The following is a 6,558-nucleotide window of genomic DNA, read 5'->3' on the forward strand; positions in this document are numbered from 1 at the left end:
GGTTGTGGATGACTGCTCGGGGCCCAGTGGATGCCTTCAGTCCCATGCTTGTGCTCTGACAGGGAGCCAGGAGCAGGGTCACTATGGCACCAGTGGCAGAAACAGAACTTCAAGGAAAAATAGAGGCTGTCTTCTGCTGGCCTGGAGCCGCGTGAGAAGCCTGGGGGAAAGCCTGTACCAGGAGGAAAAGGATCTGGAGTGTTAGCTGATAGCAGGATGAATGTGAGCCAGCGCTATGCCCACGTGGCCAAGGAGGCCAATGTCAGGTGTGGTAGAATGGTTTGGGTTGGAATGGACCTCAAAATAATCTTCATCTAGTTGCAGCCTTCTGCTGTGGGCTTATGTCAGCAATAGTGCAGCCAGCCGGAGCAGGGAGGGGCTCGTCCCTTTGTACAGGGTGCTGGTGAGGCCACACCTCGAGTACTGTGTTCAGTTTTGGGCTCTCGCAAGAAAGACATTGAGGCCCTGGAGTGTGTCCAGAGAAAAGCAATAAAGCTGTGAGGGATCTGGAGCATAAGTCTGGTGGGGAGTGGTTGAGGGAACTGGGATTGTTTGGTCTGAAGAGGAGGCTCAGGGGAGACCTTATTGTGTTCTGCAACTGCCTGAAAGGAGGTTGTGGTGAAGCTGCAGTCAGCCTCTTCTCCCCCATAACAGCAAGAAGATGAGAGGGAATGACCTCACATTGCACCAGAGGAGGTTCAGGTTGACCATTAGAATCATAGAATCATAGAATCATAGAATCATAGAATGGCCTGGTTGAAAAGGACCTCAATGATCATCTAGTTTCAACCTCTCTGCTATGTGCAGGGTTGCTAGCCACTAGACCAGGCTGCCCAGAGCCACATCCGGCCTGGCCTTGAATGCCTCCAGGGATGGGGCATCCACAATCTCCTTGGGCAACCTGTTCCAGTGTGTCACTACCTTCAAGGTGAAAAGCTTCCTCCTAATATCTGACCTAAATCTCTCCTGTCTTAGTTTAAAACCATTCCCCCTTTTCCTATCACTATCCACCCTTGTAAACAGTTGTTCTCTCTCCTGTATTCTTCTCTTCAAGTACTGGAAGGCCACAATGAGGTCTCCCCAGAGCCTTCTCTTTTCCAAGCTAAACAAGCCAAGTTCCCTCAGCCTTTCCTCATAGCAGAGGTGCTCCAGCCCTCTGATCATCTTAGTGGCCCTCCTCTGGACCCGTTCCAGAGCTCTGCATCTTTCTTGTACTGGGGTTCCCAGACCGGAATGCAGTCCTCAGATGGGACTTCACTAGAGCTGAGTAGAGGGGCACAATCACCTCCCTTTCCCTGCTGGCCACAGGAAAACATTAGGAAGAACTTCTCAGAGTACTGAGACATTGAAACAGGCTGCCCAGGGAGGTGGTGGAGTCACTGACCCTGTAGGGGTTCAGGAACATGGAGAAGTGGAATTAGGGGACATGTTTAGTGGGCAATCTGGGGATGGGTTTACAACTGGACAGGTGATCTTAGTGGTCTTTCCAACCTTAATTATTCCCTTTGCAAAGGAGCTACAACTCAGGGTTTCCTCTAAACCAACCCAAATACCTGTTCCCATTGCTCCGTCCCTCTCCAGGTAATACCTAATACCTAATGCTGCAGGAGCTGCAGAGAGGAGTCTCACCAGAGAGCTGTAAGACAGCTGCTGCCCAGTGCTTGCCCACCCTCCTTCCATGCAGCCCCCCAGTGCCGCTCAGTGCCTCCCTGCAGTGCCCATATCACACCTCCCTGCGTGTTTTCAGCAAGGCATCTCTTGCACACATGCACATCCCCTCTTGCATACCCATGTCCTCACTGATGTTACGGCCTCCATAACCCTTTCTTCCTCCATGCCTTTCTTTAATGTGCACATCTGCATTAATGCATACTCTGCTCACTGCCTTAGAAGAGATAACCTCCAAGGTTACTTGCAGCTAAGGCTGCGAAACAGCACTCTGGACATTCCCTCTTTCCTCTGACTATTCCCAGAGCAGTGTTTGGGTGAGAGGCTACAAACAGGATGGGGGGCATGGAAGGTGCCCACCATGCCCTGTGGTCCTGCAGAAATCCTCAGATCTCCCTCATGAGCAGTGAAGTGTGACAGACACCAACAGCTCTGTGCTCAGGCAGAATTGGAGAGGTTGTAGAAGCAGATCTGAGATGTTAGCTCATTGATTAGAAAACCTTTTTTTTTTTTTTCAAGGGGAAAAAAGAAAAAAAAAAACACCACCACAAAACCCATAAGATTGGCCATTTGTACAGAAAACAGCATTGGCAGCTTTAGTATATTTAAAAAGATATCCTACGATGTTAGTTCTGTGCATGGCAGTAATAGCAAAAAATGTGGATTGAGTAAACTTTACAGGCAAAGAATTTTCTAATTCAGATACAGTTGTTATAAATTAACAGATAGGACTAGGTTCACGTAGCACTAACACATTTTCTCTTATCTTCAGATCTTAACTGTTTGAAAAGGTAACACAGGAGTATTGAAAATTTAGTTGCTTTAAACACATTTAAAATCCTTTGTGCATTCCTTTCACCTGATCTGTCCCCACCTGACTGTTTGCCCCCCGTGTCACACAGTGTCTCCTCCTTTCTCACCCTTCCCAGTCCTTGCTAATCTCCTTCCACCCAGACTGCTTGGGCTGGAATCCCTGGGATGAGTCAAAGATATTTTATTTACTTTCAGAGTGGTGTTCTCATTATTCCCGGCTATCAGGATTAGCAAACAGTGAAAACATGAGTGTCTTGTGTATTTGTGTGATAATTATTCTAACTAGTAGGATTTTGCTAAGCTGCAAGGAGTGAAAAATGGGCTTGGGGACTGGAGAAGGTCAGAAAGCATCAGTATCTCCACAAATTTTTAACTCTCTCCCTGCTGTCTCAGCCTCTCTGCTGTCTGTGTTCATTTACAGCTTTGAAATATCTCTGCTTCACCTAAAAGAATCAAAGAGCAGAGGTAGTTCTTGCCCTAGCAAGAATTTTTAATGAGAGAGACAGTCAGAAGAGGAGCACTGTAGAGAAGAAGGGAAATCACAGTACTGTAGTTGGCATTCTGGCTCATGCTAGCTGCCAGCCAGCAAAGTTTATGGATTCAAATATCCACAATCAGAATACAGTGAGCCTCAGAAGTCAGGAGAAAAATCTGTCTTCTTGTGGACCAGTAGCTGTGTTATTATTCCATTGTTCTGATTCACTGACATGATTGGATTTGAACATAAACATGCAAGAAAAGAATGCATCTCCAGTACATACTGCAGTAATGAAAAACCTTTTATTTAGCACAAAAATAAGGGATGTGAGTGCCCTCTTTCAAAAATATATTCCTCATTGCCTGTAGAGAATTTCCCCGTAGTATACATACAGTATGACATTCGGAGAGGTTGGGTTTCTTGCTTTAGTAGCGTTGGTCACCGTGTGATAGATGGCATTATATGTAGGGGAGTTTTTATATTTCACAATGATGTTTGGATTCATTACAACCTTGGTAGCTCCCAGTTCTCTCTGGTTTCACGTTGGTAAGAAGCAGGCAGCGTATGTATTTGCAAATCTCCCAAACAGACTTTTTTATGTGGGTATGTTTTAATCTGTTAATTAGGGAAGTTGTTCCTTCAGATGCTAATTCCTCATGCCCTGTCTTACACGGTCCTTTTTTTTTTGCCAAGGCAGCAGCCTAATGAGATAGCCTGTAAGAGCAAAGGCTGCTCATGTAAGTAAAGGTTTGATGGTTCAGGCCCTTGGCTATTAATGACCCTTCTTGAAACAAATTTATTGCCCTTACTGTTTAAATTTAGCAGTTGATTACGTATAGAATAATGCATGATCCCTTTTGCACCGAGATTGATGTCATCATTTGCCAGACAGACACGGCACCTGATGAATGCCAATGACCCGCATACTAATTTGCAGTCTCCCCTTGGGATAAAGGCCATCTGTGCACAAGTCCTTCGGTCCCTCCGTACTCTCACTGCTATAGGTGGAGCCCAGTGATTTAAATGTGGTCTGAAAGCCTCGTGCTGTGAATAGGATTTTAAAAAGCAAAAGAGACCAGATTTGTATTTCATATGCACTGGTAGGTCAACTAATATCCTGCACATTGTAAGTGTTTATCTTGCAAAAATAATATAAGTGTCTTTGAGAGATATTTGATTGAAAATAGCTTAACTCTGACTGACGATGCTGCTTGCCAGGTTACCCAGCTCCAAAGCAGGGACTCTATTTCATTCTCCTACGCCTTCCAGAAGAGCACAGTCTGGGTGATGTGAGCTCACAATTACTTCGTTCTCAAGACATGATTCTTTATGAATCTTCAGGACAATTTTACATATTCAATTTCTATCCATACTTCAGAAAAATACTCTTTTCTTGTTCTGAAGAAGAAATTATTACATGGGACAATGAGGGGGAAAAAAGGATGCATGTGATGCTGGCTAGAGAAGGTTACTAAGCTATTGCTGAATTCAGCAGGGTGCTAAATGGCAGCAGGAGTAGAAAATGGGTTCAGGCAACGCTAGTTGCCTGAAATAAATAGACAACATTGGCTTGTCTGATAGAGTATGCAGGTGTCCAGTTTAATTGTGACAACAGGCTTTTTTAGCTGCAGCATAAATATGTCTGCTAACAAGTCACTGATCTGGATAAAAATGAATACAAAAAGGAAAGAAAGGCAGGATTTTATTCTGTAACAGCACATTAAAAGTGCTATTTACTTTTTCATTAGACAGTACATTTTAGAAAGGCCCCATCAGGGTAATGACCTTTCAGATTTAATCTTTTTGCTCTTCCTAATAGTTTACAGAGTTTTCAGAGAATTCAGAAGTGCAGAATTTAATTATTTTTAACCAGAGAATGTGGCTTTGGGATGCCAAAATATAAAGGGGCTGTTGCAGTGGATATCACTGAGAGAAAAAGCAGCACATGCTCCTTGGTTAAACCAGGGAGGAGTTTAAACACAGCAGTACACAACTTAGATCTGAGTTCATGTTAACAGTGCCTCACCTGCTTCACTTTGCACAATTTGCATACATTTCAGAGAGAATCCAACACATCATTCACTCCAGCTTTTAATATGGGAAAAAGCCCTCGCTCATCCACATTTCAGCCCCATGGTTTGTTGGTTTCATGCAGCCTCAGTGCTATGGAGCTGTTCCATCACACCAGAGTGTGCTAATGGGGAGCATGTTTAGGTTGCCATTTGGTCTGGACTAAAGGGAAAAGAGAGAGAAAAAGAAAGCACACCTCCCACAGGTTGTCCCATGGCCTGGAAAGAGTGATCCTGGCAGATTGCCTTTGTGCTCCTTGAAGACCCTTGGGCACACTGGAGCAGCACTGGTGTGGATGGAACATGCAGCCCCGCAGTCCAAGATCCAACAGCTGCTGCCTGCATGCAGGAGAGAAGGGGCTCCCATTTCCAAGCTGGAGCAGGATGAGCAGGCAGGGCTTGGGCTGAGGCAGGTGTTTTCTTGCTCATTGTGTGCACACAAGCCTCCAGCTCCCTGTAGTGCCCTGGCTTCATTCCAGTCAGGAAATCTAAGAAAACTGGAAAAGCATAATGGATGACAAAGCCATTTACCTCTATCTCTACCAGAAAAAAATCCATGCTCAGTCAACTCCAGGCTCACTGCACTGCTCCTCGGTGAAGTACATAGCTCACATTTTGCCCAGAGCCTTTTATAATCCTTTTTTTCCCCTTCAACTACAGTGTGAAGCAGGAACTCGGTAGTACTGCATTATTATTCTGCTCTGTTCTCCTCTCCTGGGTGGTAAGCACCCCAGAGACCCCTGGCTTCATTCCTGTTTTCTCCTTATCAATACAATAAAAGAAATTCCAATGCCAACTGCTGGAAATATGTTTTTCTCTTGTTGTATATTTTAAATTAATTATGAGCAACCCTATGCTTTTGACTTGTCTGTCCTCCTGCTTGTAACCGGGATGTTAATGATCAGCCAACTTCTCTTACAGAGATTGGAATTCATTTTTGAAATTATAGATGTCTATCAGATTTACAAAACTTCAGTTTTTTGTTTTGTTTTGTTTTTTTCTTTTCCTTATGAGAGTATAATTTAGAAACAGGGAGAAAAGATTCATTTTAATGACAGTATCACCTCCAAACTTCTTCAGAGCAAAATTTCTGTATGTTCATATTTTCTAACTAAGGATTAGAAATGTTAAGAGCTGACTCTGAATGGTACCATGCCCTGCAGTCAAGGAAACAAGCAACTACCCTTGGGAAAGATCAAGAAATTACCAATTGCTTTGAGATTGGGTCAGACAGCTTTCAGCAATGGTCCCTTGCAGGCACTTCTTCCCTTTTTTCCCAAAGACCCAGGAGGCAAATGGAGCTTCCTGGCTGCTGGAGAGATGGTCCCTTCCTTGACAAGGGGACATTTTACAGCTGATGATACTATTGGCTATTAAAAGAGAAAAGCCTGTGACACACAGACAGCAGCCCAAGATTTTCACTCTGCTATTCCTGCATTTACCTGATATCATGTTGGATGTGTTTGAATAATCCATTTCTACAAAAATAACATCATTCCCCTTAGAAGTGCTTATTTTTCCCAGTGATAT

This window comes from Centrocercus urophasianus, unplaced genomic scaffold (assembly GCF_019232065.1).
Source record: "Centrocercus urophasianus isolate 14NV4802_14NV808 unplaced genomic scaffold, USGS_Curo_1.0 seq_9, whole genome shotgun sequence".
NCBI classification, from domain to species: domain Eukaryota; kingdom Metazoa; phylum Chordata; class Aves; order Galliformes; family Phasianidae; genus Centrocercus; species Centrocercus urophasianus.